The following is an 18,814-nucleotide window of genomic DNA, read 5'->3' as shown; positions in this document are numbered from 1 at the left end:
ACATCTCTTTGGCTGACATCCCCAACACTCGGCAGGTCACACCAAAATAATCTAGACCAGTGGTTCCAACTGGTAGGTCGTGGTCCAAATGTGGGTCATGGGCCCATTCTGAATGAGCCGCAAGTGACTCTAATGTGTCAAGTTTGTAAAACAACACAGCTGCTTGACAGAGACAACAAACTAGTATGACGCTAAATGTAATAAACTGTGGGACCTCAAACTAATGACTACAGAGAAATCTGGACCCCATGGCTGGACCAGTTGGGAACCACAGATCTAGACTGATGAATAACACTACAGGTAAGAGGGAAAAAAAATATTTTTTTTTATTTGGGAGTCAACCTTCCCTTCAAGTTTTGGGAACAAATGTAGTTTGGAGGGTGTGTAATTGAGCACCTTGATACTACTGCCCCCATGGCATAGTCCTTTTTGCAGACTACAGCTCCACCATATAAGTATATATGTATGAATGAACGAATGAATGAACTTTGTTCGTAAAGCGCCTTTCTTGCACAAAATGAAGCACAAATCAATCAATTAGTCAGTAAATTAATTAAAAAACATATTAAAATATTAAAACAGATAACTGCTAGTCATAGGTTTTATTAAAAAGACATGTTTTGATTCGTTATTTAAAACTGTCCACTGAGCCAGCAAATCTAATGTGTAAAGACAGGGTGTTCCATATTTTGGGGGCGTAGTAGCTAAAAGAAGCATCCCCAAAGGCTTTTGTAGTGACATTAGGAACAGTTAAAACAGCAGCTGTGGAGGATCTCAGGGTTCGTGGAGAGACATTAGGTGATAGGGAGTGTATGATATAGGAGGGGGCGAGGCCATTAAGAGACTTAAAAAAAAAGTTTTTATTAAAACCCTGGCAGCAGTATTCTGAATGGTCTGTAGTTTTACAATGGCAGTTTTAGGTAGGCCAGTGTATAGGGTGATCTCCTCACAGGAAGGAGGCAGCTTGTCCATTCAAGGTCCCTATAAAGAAAATAATGACGACATCTGTCCCTCAAACTACGTAAATAGATTAAATAGAATATATTAACTCGAACCAATAAGGTTTCATAATTAAATTTTGTGTTAAAAATTTAAAAAAGAGCATATAATCTGCACCAGAATGATGATAACTGTGCAAGAAGAGTCTGTTAAGAATTGTATTATTATACGTCTGAAAACAATGTCAGTGGATTCAACAATGATTTAAAGAGGCAACAGATAGCATCTTTTCCTAAATATATCATCATGAAAATAATGTGGGTTGCACAGGGTAGTGGCCACGGTAAAATCAGACTATCAGCGTTTACATAGGTTACTTAGTGGCTTTGCAATCGTTGCAATAAGCTTCTGCCACCGGTGCCGAAATTTCATGGAAAAAATCTGTTTTACGGCAGGAAACGCGTCATGTATTGTGAAACTGGTCGGTCTGCAATCAGGGACTGGAGCTGGTCCTTATGAGGAGTTGGGCATGAGATAGTTAAGTCATGAGCACAATGGCAGACAGACTAAGTTTGGAGACAAGTGAAAAACAGCCTAGCAAAAGAAAAGGAGCCCCTCTGTCTGAGGAGGCAAAGAAGAGCAAAAAGGAGAGTGATAAAAGAAGAGGGAAAACAAGAGTAAACCTCAGTCAGGCATTCAAGAGATGGAGGGAGCTCCGTGACCAAAGAGGCTTCAAAACCAATGTCCAGCTAGCTTTCTTTCTAATGGATCAGTAAGTAACACGGCTAAATGTTAGCTGGATGAGAGAGGACTGTACTGTACTGGCTGCTAGTTCATTCCTAAGTGTAGAAAGTTTCTTTTTACCAATTGAATCCTATCTGTTGCCTCTTTAAAGGAGTTATATGTAAGAAATCTAAAGCAAATAGTCGTAAAATCCTCCTAATATGTCACAGAGTAAGGAATAATGTTCATATAACATACTGATCTCACCGACAACAATAGTACAGCCAGAATATTCGCATTTAAAAAACACTTTTACAGTCTGCAAATCATGTTTATGTTTTGAATTTGTGTTTTGGCCTGTTGCGCCACCCACCACCGTCTACCAGTCATGCAGTCAGTAGAGTCTCAGCATCAGTTACAGTTACGACTGAGCTACAGCAGCACGGCAAGAAGCATTAGCAATGTCCCGGTAATTAGCATTAGCAGCTAGCTCCTCCTCAGCTGTATCCCGGCAGCAGCGTTAGCAGTGTCCCAGTACATAGCATTAGCAGCCGACTCCTCCTCAGCTGTATCCCGGCAGCAGCGTTAGCAGCAGAGAAGCCGAACTTGCTCGAACGGTCCGCTGGAAAACCGAAGATCAAGGACGCAGTGATGCGGCCCTGCCACGGATTTGTGGGCAAACAAATCCGTCTCTGTGCCGCGTGCTGCTGTCCAGTAACCTCGAATCTGTAGGGGAGGGGGGCGGACACGACTCGCGGCAGTATTTTGGATTTGAGTGCAGTAACCGTTTTGGCCACATTCTTACATACAGCGCCTTTAAAGAAAGAGTGAAAGGGTAAAAACATGAAATAAGACCAACACAAGCCATGTTTCCATCAGCCTGTTTAGATGCGCATCTAGAAGTATCGCATCAGAAAATTATGATGGAAACGCCAAAATTCGAATTAAAATCCCCTGAGTCGCACAAACTAAAATACGCTTGCTTGGTTTTGGTTGATTCGCAAAACAGGGGATGGAAACAATTATGTTTGAATTAAGTCTGACATAGCGCACCTCTCTCCATGGTGATATCCACACTCCGGGTCGGGAAGGCGGTAATGCATTTACAAGCTGGTTGCCAACCGCCAGAAGAAGAATGCGAGACTTGTTTTGTTTCCGGTTCTGCGAAAAAACTCGCGCGAGTTTGTAGCTTTCACCAAAGTCCGTACATTTAATGGAAACACACAGGATTCGTATTTCTTTTAATGCACATTTCCCAATGATTCCAATCACTTTTGGATGGAAACATAGCTACAGTTGTGCAAAACTGACTTACTTTCATAACGATAGCCAGCTGGTCATTTTAGACCCTGCCATTCCCTCAATGTCCAGCAGTTGTCCCCAATGTGCCCCCAGCTTGGTTACAAGCCACACCTGCTCCCCTTGCCCTCATTAGCTTTCCCCCTGCACTGGCCTAACCCAGGTGTTAATAACATTAGCGATGGCTCCATTCTGTGCATTTGTCCCAGCGTGTCATGACAATATATCAGTGGACCAAAAAGCACAAAACCAGGACCCTGAAATTGAAGCAGCTAAATGGAATTTAGCCATCAGTATTACCTACACTTGTGTGATTTTCCTGACTGACTCTTGTCCAGTATTGGACCGAGCACATTTGATGCCCAAGACAATGCCCCCACCCCCGCCCCACCTTCAAATTCACCAAATTGTATGCCCTTGCTCCGCTAAGGACAACGAAATCAAAACAGACAAAGCCATTTCCTTACTACAGCAGTGACAGCTGTAACACTCTCACTGTGAAGAGAGAATGTTCGAAAAAAAGTCAACATAAATGGAACGCTGATAAATTGCACGTGTCCCACAGTATCATGAAGCACTTCATGCTGAAATATGGGGATGAGATTGAGATTGTAGGAAGCACTTTAAAGGGAAAATCGTACATGCTAAGGTGCTCTTTAATGTTATTGATGTAGCTGTTAAACCCGCTGCTAATCACTGCACCACAGCCTGCTATGAAAAGTAAATGTTTTAGTTATTTACAAAAAGAAATGGAGGATAAGACTCCAGGGGCTGTTTCACAAACAGTCTAAAAATAAGATCTGTTACTCAGCCTAAAAAATCCCAGCAAGCAGTCTCAGTTTTTAAGTGAAGTATGTTTAGTTCTGTGGACGAGTCTGATATGATGTTTGTGGAGATTTTCTGTAAGGAGATAGTGGAAATGGCTCAAGGCTTTTAATCAGCATGGTCTCTCATCTGCACTATACTGCCAAACCTATGGGGGTCTGTAAGCAACAGTGGATTGCTGATAGTGACCCCAACATTGGAAAGACCAGTTTTGTCAGCTCACAAAGTACAAACATCCGCTGGGAATGAATCAAACTGAGGTTACCAAACCGCGTCTATGGCATGATGTTGAGATTAGGATCAACCACAAACATCATCCCTATGTATTCTAATTTTAGTGATTAACTAACTTCCTGTTGTTCAGCATTTGAAGAAGAATTCTCCTGTGTGCTTTTTGAAGTTTGATGCCTAATGCTTTATTTTTTTATGTAACATTAATGCATTTTGGCCAATATGCTTAATCACTTCCTCAGATGAGATACCACTCTCACATCATGAAGCAGCCAGCGGCAGGTTAGCATAGCTTAGCATGAAGAAAAGAAGTAGGGGGAAACAGCTAGCCTGGTTCTGACAAAGGAAACAAAGTCAAGCTATCAGCACCATTTAAGTTACAAAATGTTACAAACACAACTTTAAACATGGTCACAGTTTGGTTAGGCACAGGGAGAAAAAAATAAGTGGTTAGGTTTAGGAAAAAACATGGTTTTGGTTGCAGTAAGTGTGTTTGTTATTTATGTTACATAAGTACGTTGCTATGTCACATAACATCACACAACTACATCACATAATGTAATGTAGTAAGGCAAAGTATTTAAGTAGGTAAAGTTAAAATAAGTCATCACTTATTTTTGGTTCCACATGGGACACAAACAGTGGTCTCCTGGGTGTAAGTCCTGTGTTGTTTGACCTGATCTCCTCCTTGCATAGACTTTCTTGCTCTTTTCCCTACCCGTTGCGTGACATTGTCCAGGGATTTCGTGTATCCACCACGACAACGGATCCTAATTGGCACTGTCTCCATTGGGCGGACACAATATTTTAACTCACTAGGTGCCACCGCCACGTAGTGAGGTGTTAAGAGGTCGTGGTCATTTCACAAATTTCTGTGAGACCAAGCTGAATCAATTCATTGGGGTTGAAAGTTATTGTCATCTTACACTTTGGTTTCAGATTAACACTCTTAGGCTGACCAAATGTCCTCTTTTGCCCAGACATGTCCACTTTTCACGTCCTGTCTGGGGCATCCGGGGGGTGTTTATAAATTGATGATAATGTCCGGTTTTCCTTGTGTGTGTGCGTAATCCCCGAGAGGCTGCCTTATCGGCGGATCTCCAACACTCACAACGAGGAAGCAGCAGACACCCGCGGCGCAGCATTATTCTAAGCCTCCAAGATGCCAAAGCGCAAGTGCAGCTTCACAGATGAACTGCAGAAAAAATTCCCAACTTACCGTCCCGACCCGGTCGGGATATATGGGAGGCTGAGTGCACCATGTGCAAAGCTGGCACATATGATTCTGTGTCTAATAAAGGTGCCGGGGAGCTCAAAGTTGGATTTTCTAATGCATAAGAGGTATTATTTAGAACATTATTTCATATTATTTATTTATTTATTTGTTTGTCCAGTAAGACTTGAAAAGATAGCTATTATTTTACAAGTTGATTTTTCTAATACAGAAGAGACATTATTTCTATCATTATTTCATTCCAGAGATTTTACATTTATTTTACATTTATATTTATTTTTGTACAAATGAAACTTGTAAAAAGATTATTATTTTAGGTATAATAAAAGCAAGTTGAGTAACCTCTGAGAAGCCTATCCAAATTTCTGTCTTTGAGAGATATTATTTTGTAATATAACTGAATTTTCTATCCATACATATAAACTTTAAATATATTAAAATTATAAGGCATCTTTGAGTAAACTGCGAGTATCATTTAAGTAGCCTATCTCGTGGCCGGGGCGAGTGTCCTCTTTTTTGGAAATCAAAATATGGTCACCCTAAACACTCTGTCTGTGCTACAGGCATGTAACACTTAACGTCCCACCACCACATAATGCTGTAGTACGGGGTCGTGGTCATTTTATGTATTTCTGTGACATCAGGTTGAAGTAATTAGTGATTTTGTTACCTGCTGGCAGACCCAGGCTAAATGTTTCCAGTATTTCATGCTAAGCTAAGGTAACCAGCTGCCTGTTGTCACTTCACATTGAATGGAGTAATAGCGGTATCAGCTTCTCATTTAAATTTTGTTGATAAAGTAAATACGCATGTTTCACACAATGTCATATTACCCCTTGAACCTTATTCCAAAGCACAAGTTCTCTGCGCAGACATTCAGCAAATTTTGCTTTCATGATAGTATTGTTCAACGTTTAGTCAAACATATTAAACAAATGAATGAGGGTGACTGAAGCCAAAATATGTGAACATGGCATAGTGACTAAGGCAAAGCCAATATATCTAGTTTGATACCTACAGAAAACAGTACCATGGTGTGAAATTTACATAAATCCTCCCTGTCAGCTTGGTGTGATTTGGGAATTAAGGCTTTTTTTTTTTACTTATTCTGTGCCAGTACATTTGGGGAAAAACACTCATATATTGCTCTTTCAGGGGAGATGTAACAATGTTAACATGCCTCCACCAAGAAAAATGAGCACTATACAGCCACCTTTTTTCTCTCGTGGCAAGTGGGTTTTTTTCTGTTTTGATTTTAATGATAGAAACGTTATTACATTTCTTTGCCGCGTTTCTCGTCCTTATGCTGTGCTGTTGACATTGTGTGTGGGTTTGAGTGTTTCTTGCTTGCATGAAACTTTTCTTGGAGCCTCTACAGAGAGTTTATGTGTGCCTCTGCAGAGTGTAGTCACTCTGTGCAAGGGATTCTGCAGAGAACTAACTTCTGCCAGTCTGATTGGAGGTCCGGCATTATCTGATTGTATTTCTGGCCCTGCTGGAACTCAGCATGGGCGTAATACTCAGGATAGGATAGGGTGGGATTGGAAGGGTTTGGTGGGGAAGGTAAAAAGCGGGAAGAGCAGAAGGAAAGAAAATACGGAATCAGTAATTAGAAAAAGGAGTGCAGAGTCTGGGTGGGAAGAACTGGAGAGACAAATAAAAGTGTGAGAGGCAAGAGTATTAGAAGTAGGGAGAAAAAGGAAAGGATGGAGTCAGTAATGAGTAAAAAAGGATTTGTAGAGAGGTGACAAAGAGAAGGAACAAGATGAAGGGAGAGGAAGGTGAGGGTATTAGGAGAGGCAGAGAGAAAAGGACAGAAAGGAAGGAGTAAAGAAAGAAATTAAGTCAGAGGACAAACATTGGGGGAAGGTTGGAAAGGACGGGGAAGAAGGGAGGCGGGGAGTAATTGAAGGGAGAAGCGCGGCAGGATGAGGGGAAGGGGGAAGGATGGATAGATGGACGGGGGGGGGATTGAGGCAGGAGGCAGCACCAGCAGGTCAACGTAATGTGAGCAGCAGAGGCTGAGATAATGCCCCAGGACTTCGGGCTCGGGGAGACGCGAGTGGCAGAGTTCGCAGTGGGTGGGAGATAAGGCAACCGAGTCTCTGCTGACTGCCACAAACTGTTCTTTCTTCCCGACTGGGGAGGAGAAAACTTTACACCATCTCAACGCTAAAACTCCCAAAGATTAACTCCTCCTGTGGCAGACCCTGAGAGCTTTAATACTGGGCTTCAAAGATATAGGAGGAGTGATGAAAGAGTGTTTTTTTCCCCCCTCAACTATCTTATAATCTAAAGACCAAACAACGTTTCTCTTCCAGTTTCCTCCCAGCTAGTGTGTGTTTGTGTGAGAAACAAAATGGGAGACCCTGCAGGTTTCCCTATATTGCTCTGATCAGCAGTTGGTGGTGGTAAAATGAAAAGAAGAAATGTGCCAATAAAGTCAAGGAAGAAGAACGCAAGCTAGCAAACAAGAAATGTCAACAATGCAGGATTTAGAATGCTCATTAAAAGATCCAAATGTTTTATGAGAACATGTTGGTTAGTCCAAAAGGATACACAAAGTGACATTTGGTGAAAATCAGTTAAAGCTGACAGAATTTTCAGTTGTGTACAAGAAAGATCAATGGGGCATCTTTCTCCAGTCTGCTCCAGTCTGTAAAATTTAAGGGGATGTAGTGGCATCAAGTGGCGAGAATTACAAAGTGCAACCAGCTGAAACTTCTCCAGGTTGGAATTCCTTCGATGTTCATTGTTCAGCAGGTTTATATCAGGAGCTGAATTATCCACAGAGGTCTCCTCCTCTCCAAAACAAACAGACCAGGTGATTATAACTGGTAAAATCACTGAACAAAGCAGTTTCACATAACAAATCCATGTTTTTCCAATGTTGTTTTGCATGTTGGAGACTGGCTGGTATTCTAGCACCTACTAATGTGTGCTCACTTTTTGTCTCTGCTACCTCTAGGCCCAGACGTTCAAGAGTTGTTGTGTTTTTTTTCCGTAGTCAAGGACTTGTATATATAAACTGCTCATTCTGAGGCAATGATAACACTACGATTCTTACTTTCAGGTGATTATACAACAAAAGAAACACACATATTATATTACATACCATTTCTGCCAATATACGCCCATAAATCCTACATGCTGGACCTTGAGTCACCTTTTATGGTATACGTTTCTAATGCCTGAATTTTACTCTGCTAAAGGCCCCAGAATCATCTCATATCAATGATCTCTCTCACTGAGGTAATGTCTACCCGGCCCCAAGTTTGCTGTGTATCAGTCAATAATTTCATGAAACATATATTTGTTGAAGAATATGCACCACATGAACATAATAGTGGAGACCAGGGGTAATGGTAACACGAGGTAATTAGAACATCCTAAACTGCACCCATTAGATATGAGGCAGAATTACAAAACTCATTATGCACCTGGTCTGTGATTAAACCTTTCTGCTTGTCAAAGGACAAACTAATACTCACATTTGTCAAAGATTTTCTGCCAACCATTATATTATTATTAATACTCTTTTGATTTCACTGGAATTAATTGTTCAGTGGATATTAAATTGTTTTAACTATATCTATATTCTTGTGATTTATTGTGGTTCTTGGTATTTATACGAAAGTTATGTGTGTTGTTGTTACTGTGACTCTAACATTAAGTGATGACTGTTAACAAGTGGAACATGGATACAAGTTACATAAAAACCCAATTGCCCCCACTCTTCCCTATGAAATGAAAGGTGACCCTGTTTTTGACAGTGACTGTGAACACAACAGGGCCTCAAGAGCCTTATGATGTGCATTCAATCACATTAGCACAAACTAAGTGAAACAGAATAAAACCAGTAGTGCCTTTTCTGATGAGCTGGGGCCTGGGGGGAAGTGTTTTTGGCAACTTTATCACACTGACCCTGTAGTATCCTCACTGACTCTTTACAGTGTATAGTATTTTTGAATCAGTGTGTACACATGGCCACTAGATGGAGACAAATGCCTGGTCTTATCAAATGTACAGTAACAGTCTCATTTGAAAAGAAGCATAATTGTACAGGAGGTTAAACTACAACATGTAAGTGTCAATGTTTAAAATGAAAAAAGCATAGATGAGTATATTTTACTGGTTTGACATTGCATTTTTGTTTTCATCTTTGGCACATCTGAACCTACACTTTATTAGGATTTATATTACGATGCACTGTAATTGCTGTAATTATACCATATTAAGTCAGCTAATCATAGATGCTGAACTGTAATTAGTCAATCAAGTAGTAAGTAAAGACGTTATAAGAATAAGTTGAGCTCTAGGTACAGGATGGATCAATCTTTCCATAGGACTTTTCATCCATATCATGGATGATTGGTAGAATCAGAATCAGAATTGGTAGTCTTTTTTTACCCAATAAAAACAGGAAAATGTGGTCAGTGCAGCATGTTAAAGATTCCTGCTGACAAACACACCAGTCAAAAAAGACCAGGCATTGAAGTGTGACGCTTGAAGCAGGGACTTCCGTCTAGGGACGGTGCACGGCATAATAGGAACCTGTCAGTCTGACTTCCCCCTGAATCTGCCCCGGCCTCATGTCCCTGGGCTACAGAGAGCTGTTTCACTTCCACACAGCATTCTGGTGAAACACTTGCGACACTGATTCCTCACCCTGCCGGGCTGTGTGGACAGCAGTGGTTCTCCACGACGTCAACAGTGGATGACCAATCTGAGAGACAGCATGTCGAGAGAGAATCGCTTTAGAGAAAAGATATGAAACCAAAAAACAGATTAATACACCTTTGAAGACAGGGATACTTTATGGGCTAGAGCTTCTCCATGTAGCAGCTGATAATGTCCATAATGTTTAATAATGTCATATTTTTATTTAACATTCTGCCTTCCTATCACTTTTTGTAATGCACTTTTGTATGGTTTTGCACAGGCCGCTGTGCCCCATTCAAGTGGACTTCAAAGCTACAAGATTGTGAAACTCTACTGAAGCAATCAACAAAAGAAATCCACCATGTGGTGCTCAACAGGCTTAAAATCATAGGACTTAGACAGCATGGTAGCTTATCTTATTTTCTTGCTCATATAACTGTTCTTTGTAGATGAATTGTCAACCCAGGGAGAAAACACTCTGATCACAATGAATCTAATAATTTAGAGTATATTTAGGAGCATTTGCGTCACACATCAGAGATTCAGTGGCCCAAAACCATATGAAAGCAAAGCACTTCACACTGTAACACAGCCATCCTTCATCAGACCTCTCATCCATCAGAAACAATGGCCTAAACAAGGACTTCCTATATGATTCATCTGACCGGATAACATTGTTTTCTGCACTACAGTGTACCAGTCACAAAACAGCATTTTTATTTTTGGGTGCAGGAATTGTTCAGGGAAGTATACTGCAGTATATTAAAAGTACAACAGAATTCCTTTCTGTTCATTTTAGTCGAAATTTGATGCCTTGATGTAGAAAAGAGTACTGGGAGTCCTCGCTTCCTCCCCTTCAGCTGGTCACTTACTTGTGCTTGTCACTCAGACAGATGAGATGTCTAACTTTGCCCAGCGTGATGGAAAAGCTCATTTCGGGGGCCAGAGGGAATCAGGCATGACCACACAGGGTCAGACCGACACAGACTAATTACTGTAGCTAGTATTCCTCGTGAAACCTCAGCAAGATCAACAGAATTTGCACCGTGTGCTCTCCCTCCACCTCTCAGTGCAACTGCAGCACTTTCATGTGTGACCCTGAGCATGATGGGATGTCAAGTGTGTAATTATTCCAGGGGCCAAATTTGTTTTGGGTTATCAGCGCTCATCAGTGTTTCTATAAGCAAACACAAACAACAGTTAAAGGGTAACTTTGGTATTTTTCAACCTTGACCCTATTTTCCCATGTGTGTGTCTAAGTGGCTAATGGGAACAACAATTTTTTAACTTGGTCCAGTGTTGAGTAACAGGGCTGCAGCTGGCAGCAGTGAAACACTGGGGCAATTATGCACTTTCAATTTATGTCCACTAATGCTTGATTTTGACACTGGCAAGCTCAGATTGTTATTCTAAGACAGCATTATTGAAAGGATCCTTACAAAGATAGACCTTTTTGTTTATCAGAAACAGCCCTGACATTGTTATCATCAAAGACTCCAGACTCCATTTAATAAACAGTGATTTTAGCGTGAATAGGGACAACATATTTTCACATCTAACTGGGTAATTTAAGGGTTTATTTTAACCAGATCAGAGTTTATGACTGTTGGAAGACAGACAGACAGTCAAAAAAAGATGTATTTTGTGAGTTCTATTTTGTTTCTGTTGACTTTGAATGAACTGTGTTTTACCTTATTAAAATTATTGTTTATTTAAATGGAGTCTGGTGGGTTTGGCAATATCAATTTCAGGGCTGTTTCTCCATAAACAAAAAAGACCTTACTCTTTATTAAAAAGATCTATCTCTGCATGGATCAATCCCACAATGTTGCCAGACACTTAGAATAACAACCAGAGCCTGTCAGTGGCAAAAATAAGCACTTATAATGGATGTGAATTGTCTGTGCATATTTGCCCCGCGTGGTTACATTGCAGCCTGTTTCACCGCTGCAGTCTTGTTTAATACTGGACCACTTTCAGCCATGGCTGTTCCCAATAGTCACTTTGACACAAAAACATGGGAAAATAAAGGTTGAAAGTGTCCTTGCTTCATGACACCTCTTCAGAAAAAATACTACCTACAATATATCATGTGGCTTTTTAGAAGGCCTCCTCATGACACGAGTGTGTGTATGATGACTCAGTCAGTGCCAATTTTAGTTTAGTCTTCACTGTGTTTGATAAAAGATAAGTCAGTCATATCAGATATACTGAGTGCAAGCAAGTACAGAGCAAACACACATATACCAACACACTCATACAAATACAGAATACAGTGTGCAGTATACATGGCGGTAATTATTCTTAATTAAACCTGTCAGTATGTTATCACACTGCTTGTTTTTTATACGATAACCATAATGTGTTTCTACAATGCAGCTAAGCAGTATAGTCACAAATCAAACAAAAGTGAAAGTGCCATACTTCTTCATGGTATATTATTGCTGCTGTAAGCATTCATATCTCACACAGCACACTTTCTGTCAATCAGCCAGGCCTAGTCTGACGAAATGTTTCATGGTTTCCCATTATTTTGTAATGCTAATGTCACAACAGCACCTCTGAAAACATCCACAATGTGATGTTATACAGTAGCCTGATGAAAGGTGGGCACTGCTGATAATCAGGGGAAATTCTACTGTTGTGAACACACTGAAAAATCATACCAAACAGACACTCTGAAAAATCGTGGGTCTAACAGACGGTGACTGCTGACTGGATCGTTTGCTGTGAATGTTTGTTCTCATAGTGAAATAAGAGTGAAATTAGGTTATTCTTGGGAAAAGCAGTTGAGCAAACAATCTCCACTTAAGCTCCATGTAGCCGCTTGTTATTTCAATCATATCAACCAACATGGACAAGAGTTGTAACCGTGCTCAGAGTAAAACGTTGACTATCTACAGTTCTAAAACAACCGACCAAACTTTTCCTGCAGATGACAACAGTGTACTCCAAAACAAGTAAGTACAACTTCAAGGATGCTAAAGAGTATTTTTGGATTCACTGTCAGGACGGTCATTTATCTTGACATTAGATCTTTTGCTAAAGCTAACACCACTAAAGGTAATCTTACACTCTTTGACCACCTACAGTACGTTCATGTAAGCAAATAAAAGGCGAAATGTGTACGATTTAGAAGGATTAAGTGATATCTAGCAGTGACGACTACAGGTTGCAAGCACCTTAAACTTCTCCTGGTTAAAATTCCTTCAGTGTTCATTGCTAAGGAAGTTTTCACCAGGAGCCAAATTATCTGCAAAGGTTTCTTCCTCTCCAGAATAATGGGATTAAACCTGGTAAAAGCACTGACTCAAGCAGTTCCACATTTCTAATCAGTGTTTCTCCTACCCTGTTAGGCTTAACACAGACAGCCCGCTTGCACAGCACCTGCAAATGTTTGCTCACCTCATTTCTGATCCAGACGTTCAGGAGCTTATTACCGTGAGCCTTTTCATCAGCAGAGGTCTCTTCCTCTCCAAAACAAATCAGTTTAAACCAGTAAAAATAATAATCAGTGTCTCCCCAGCACTGTTAGGCAAGTCAGAGACGTCTGCTAGCCTAGCACCTGCTAAATTGTGCTCACCTTTTTTCTCTGAGTAGACAGACATTCAGACATTCAGGAGGTTTTAACCCAGAGCTGAATAATCTGCAGAGGTCTCTTCCTCTCCAAAACAAACAGACCTAGTGATTTAAACCGGCGACAATGCTAAATAAAACAGTTTTATATTTTAAGAAAATCTGTATTCTTGGGAAACTCTTGTTGCAGAGGGGCTGCTTAGCCTACTATGTTGGCTGATGCGATCTCCGTAGAGGAGGAACCACCACTCCCTGTATAGATATACACGGCTCATTCTGTGGTAACAAAAACATGATTCTTATTTTATGTGATTACATACTAAAGCAAACCTGCTTATTATATCATATTATATTCCGTTTCTGCCAATATAACTTCCCTATATCTATATAACTCCCTATATCTTACAGTGGACTACACACTGGACCTTTAAAGTAAAAGATAAAAAATGAGCTACCCAGCTTTTATTACATAAATATAAGTTAATGTAGTTATTTACGCAATGAATTTTAAAGCCCATTGGTTCATCCATGAGAAAACTCACCAAGAAGAGAAAGATTTTCTACATCCATATTGCCTTTTATTTTGTCTGTATGATAAGAAAAAATACATATAATTACCTGCGAAATTCACACAAGTATGAATTCTAAACAGTAGACGCTACATAATTCACTGGACAAGTTCTAACAATGAAACTGTTCCTCATAGGCCTACAACCAGCTGCTGATAGTGCTTTATTACTGGGACTCATAATGAGAATCCCTCAAAGAAATTTTAAAAGATAGTAAATAACATTGCAACATAAATGTCACCCTGCATGGCACAGGTACAGTAGGTATGTGTGATCCTGGGGACAGGGTGCGGAGTTCAATGACAGAATCTATGCGGCTTAAAATAACTCTTCACGTGCTAATGTGAAAAGAATGTAAAGCAGTTCAGGTAATATCTGTGCATGATCTGGAGCACGTCTGATGACAATCTTTTTGTTTTTTTAACCACGGCGTGTCTGTGGACCGTCTAATGTCATTTGTTCTCACTCAGATGACTCATCTGGTTTTGTCTTCATCACGCATGTCATCACAGAGCAGAGTCTGGTATTCATACAGTAACTCTATCTTTTTATGAACTGCATCGGACTGGAACAAGCTGGTAAATGTGGTCAGTGCGCTTCTTCCATATCATCTGGAACAAACTGGAAATGGGATGGAAAATTCAACCTTTAAATGAAGGATACTTTATGGGGCAAAACAGTGATGGACTGCCTGACAAAGTGCAGAAAAACAGATCTGAATTTTCCTTTAATTCATATGATAAATAGATAAAAGTTTGTGGTGGCTAAACTTAGGCCATTTCTCTTTTTTTTCATGATACATGAATTTAATTACTTTATTGCAGTTTCCATTTCCAATCTGCCTCTAAAGATACACATAATTAAAGGTACAATGAATTATTAATTAATTAATTAAGATTTCATGACATTATTGTCAGCCATCATTGGACAGGTATTCAAGAACTTGTGAAGTTGTGAAATGAGTAGAAAATTGTAAATACAAATGACACATAGGGGAAAATGTTCAAATGAAATGCAAAATGTGGTGAAGTAATGACAGATTTGTTTTTCCAAGAATTTCAATACTATAGTATACTATGAGGTGTTGTTTTCCATGATCATTCAAACAGTCACGTAATAATGCCGAGTTCAGTGTGTGATGTGTCAGATGATAGAATATAAGGGCAGTATTGAGATGAGCGTGCCGTTCTGTTAAGTGATACTTGTTCTGTCAATGATCTGCTTTCAGTGGTAGTCATCAACTCTAACCACCAGACAAGAGGAAACCAACCACTGGTGTGATGACAGCTGATGACTCAGCTGTTCATCTTTGATTTGAGTGTCTGTCAGTTTAGTTAAGGTATTTTGACACAGCTAAGCTGTGAAGCCACAGTGTAAGTGTCACTGAAGTGGAAGTGCCCTACCCTGCGGAGTTACAACCATAGATAGGCACAACTATGATCGATGGCCCACCTCTTTCGATGTCACTCTTGTTCAATCACTTCTGTAATGAATGGTGGAGGCTGAAGATTGTCATAACTGATAATCATTTATTTCTTTTTTTAATGTGTTTACAAGCAAAAGTGTACTGTTGTCTGCATAGACACCAACAGTGGCCAGGGAGGTCCTGATAAAATTGCTAGCAGATGTTACTGTTTTAAGAGGCTGTGATGTGCTCATTTTATAAGCTAGTGTGAAGGTACTGGTATCATTTCAATCAGGAGAGACTCGTTTTTAGTTTTGGAAAAGAAAATTTTTAATGACAAGTGCACATGAGAATGAAAATGTGAAAAGTCTTTGACGATTAGACCCCTTTGAGATGGTGATCTATCAGGAGGGTGATGGATCCGTAGCCAATTAGGGAACCCCCCCCCGGGGTCTAGACGCTGGTGGTGGTAGAGGAAGTGAAGAGATGAGGATAAGATGGATGGGTGCTGATGATCCGGATGAGTAGAGGTATGAGTCTTCAGGCTTGTTTTTGACCTTGGATACGACGGCTGGAGGTGAACGGGGTGGAGGAGGGGCGACGATTCTGCCTAAAATGACAGCTGAAAGCGGCAGAGGAGAGAACAGATTTAAAATCTCGTAGTGACAACCTGATTGGCTGATTGAGGTTGTGGCTAATTATGATAGGACAGCTAGAAGAGTGAACACCCAGGGGCAGCTGATTGGAGGAAGCAGTGGGAGTGGGAGAGGGAGAATTGTGAATGAATGAGCACAGGAAGGTCTTCCTGATTGAACTTACGCTGAGCTTCATGTGAAACTACACAAACTAGGGTATCCATTGGTATCAATAATGCTGGCATAGCTTATTGGGAAAGGGACTAAATCATGCTACAAATATGGGCTACATTTTGGTGAGGGAACAACTGGCATGGCCATTTTCAAAGGGGTCCCTTGAACTCTTACCTCAAGATACCTGAATAAAAATGGCCTCTACCCACAAATCTCCAAGAAACTTAGACTTGTTTCAGGTGAATATTCTTTTTCATAAACATTTTTCAAATCTGTGCTCAGATTTTTACCTCTGGTTGACTAAACTATTAAAATCAAACAATCTGAGAAGAGAGCATCACTGTTTGATTGAACTGCTCACAGTTGAGAGACTTATACAACCTGTGTCAAAAGATGACAAGCAGGCATGGCTTAGCTGTAAAGAGCCACAATCCAAACAGGCTGGTTATCAGACCTTAAAAGTAAATTGATAAAATAATGTGCACAGTATAAAGATATGAAGCAAACCATATCCTGTGTACACTTTATATAGAACACAGTTTGACTCAGCAGATGTGGGTGACGGAGATATGCTTTCTGCTGCGTTTTTCTTCCGCTCTTCCCTCTGGTCTCTGTTACCATTTGCGTTTCACTTTCATTGAGAAACAGCATCAAGTAGTCAGCCTACAGTATCTAACAGGCTGCATGGTGGAAAAATTTTGGCAACAACTAGAATATGTCGTAAGGCAGGTGACAAGCAACCTGCAAAATGCATGTCAGGAATAATGGCACTATTATTAAGAAGACCACAAATACATCTTTGAGTGGTGACACAATGACCTGAATCACAAGACCTTTAAAAAAAAAAGAATACCTCAAAGCACCTTGTCTTTCTAGAGACACTGTTACAGTTATTCAGGATAATCCACATACCTCACTGGAAACGTGTCTCTCCTGCATTGTGAATATGCAGTTTACACTGATAATGGTGGCAGATTTACCATTCAGGATCCAGAGTATTTTTTATTCAACAGGCCCTTGATTTCAGACAGAGATACACAAAAGCAGTCTTCTTATTCTAGACGGCCCCCATCGATTGTGCCGACTAAAGTGACAGCTGTAGCTCACAGACTTCATTAGCTGTAGCTTGCTGCTACTTCCATGGGTTGGTCTAAAGCACAGTCTCCAGCTGAGTTTTAAATGTTAGTTTAAATGTTTGACTGTTATTACTGGGCAATACACTTCAAGGACCAGCTTCCACACAATGAGGAAATTATATTGAAAATATAGCCCCTAAATGTAGTTAGGTGGCTAATCAAGCTCCTTGGTGGCCTTGAAGTAGTACTCAGTTGCTAATGTAGGTAATCAGGCATGCTAATACTAGTAGCTTGTGTTAGATGGATAAATACACAAACTTAATATATTCCTCGTATTTTTGCTGTTGTGTTTTTGGATTTTTTTGAAAGGATTAAAAACACTTACATACTCTTAAACCGACAGTTATAGGTGTTAAACCAGGATCAAACAATAGGGTGCTACAGGAATGAGTCTTCAAACCCCAAAGATGAGTTAACCTTCTAGGACTCTCGGTTCCCTCATCTCAGAGTCATTTTAATAGGTTTTTGGTTTGATGCCCGAAATAAGGTCTGTGGTTAACACTAGCACTCTATTAATTAAGCCCCGCCCCTCACTGTCTCTAGTTGAGACAAGTTAGGCAAATTGAAAAATGGCAATGCAAGTTCTGTTTCTGCTCTGCTCTGTTTCTGTCTCAGTTCTTCTGAGGATAAGTAAAGTATCATGTACATATTTCTGACTACAGACCATAAAGCTAACAGTAGTATCTCTTTACTGTAGAAAGTTACATTGCCCAGATAGCACACATACATCTGGCTGACGTCGGCCTGATGTATCAAGTTTAGATCGTTAAGACGTAGCAGGGAGAGCGTTTGCTCATTGCCAATATGTCGCAGAGACGTTGGCCTAATCGAAAATGACCACCACACGACATTCAAACGATCAATAAAAGAAGCTGCGCTCAGTTGGCGCTCCTTCTATATGTATATTTACAGTATATGCTTTGTTAACTACGACCTTTATTTATTTAGGTCAGACCTTTCAAACTACAAATATTTCACCATCCAATGTGAGAAATCAATGCTAACATTCAAAATAGCTGACTGTTACCCTATTTCGTGTGTAAGTGTGCACAATGAAGAGACAAAAGTCAATTTGAGAAACTTTATTTTTCAAATTTCCACAAACAATATCTGATGGCCAGTCTGCTTCTCCTGGCAGCCTGCAAGACACAGAAAAGGTGGCAGCTCCGGGCACTTCCACTTTTAACCCAAAGCGAGTGCTCACGATACCAGCAGATAACGTCAACTAGGGAAAACAAAATGAAAACACCACAGTTGTAGCGTGTTAGCTAACATCTAATGAAAGATAACGTTAGCTGGTGGGGACATGTGCTTTACACCCAGTCGTGCCTCACCACTCATCAGGAACCTCTTTTAACGGTCACAGAAGAAACAACATAGCTATTTTCTGCCAATTTATTCCAGTT

The sequence above is a fragment of the Epinephelus moara genome, chromosome 10 (assembly GCF_006386435.1).
Source record: "Epinephelus moara isolate mb chromosome 10, YSFRI_EMoa_1.0, whole genome shotgun sequence".
Lineage (NCBI taxonomy): Eukaryota > Metazoa > Chordata > Actinopteri > Perciformes > Serranidae > Epinephelus > Epinephelus moara.
This window is presented reverse-complemented; position numbering follows the sequence as displayed.